Here is a 651-nt window from a genome sequence, read left to right on the forward strand (position 1 = left end):
GCTGGATTATTGCTCTTCATTTTTTCTCCCAAATGCTACATTATTTTACTGAAGCCTGAACTAAACATCAAGGCCCACCTAATAGGGAAGAAGAAACAAAGAATCTAATTTCTGTGACCCTAGCTAACTAAATATTGCAGCTTTAAATGAGAGTAATTAGTCATCAATATGAGATGTCTTAATTTTTATTTATTTATTTATTTATTTATTTATTAAAACATTTTTATGCCGCCCCATTCGCCGAAGCCTCGGGGCGGCTTACAACAATAAATTAATATAAACATTAAAAATCCAAAAAATACAATATAAAATAAGCCGCCCTGGCCAGATAAAATCAGTTAATAACTAATCATTTTGCAGTGATCCCAGGTGCCAGGCTTTGCAAGTTTAGAAGGAAGGAAGGAAATGCTGATAACTCCCAGGAAATCCCATGCAGGGTCTGTAAGCTGCATGCAGTCTTAACTACATATATGTTTATCCAGGGAGGGAGATGTCTTTTTGCTGTAGCTGTTATTTCCTTATTAGGCAGTACATGAAGCAGAAACTAATTCAGGGTGGCCCTACATTAAAATATTCATACTGTACTGGAGAATATCATTATAGGAGCCATGGCTACACAGGATGTATGAAGCAGATTTCCCAACTGTTATA

The sequence above is a fragment of the Varanus komodoensis genome, unplaced genomic scaffold, assembly GCF_004798865.1.
Source record: "Varanus komodoensis strain SLA01 unplaced genomic scaffold, ASM479886v1 scaffold193, whole genome shotgun sequence".
In the NCBI taxonomy this organism is placed as follows: domain Eukaryota; kingdom Metazoa; phylum Chordata; class Lepidosauria; order Squamata; family Varanidae; genus Varanus; species Varanus komodoensis.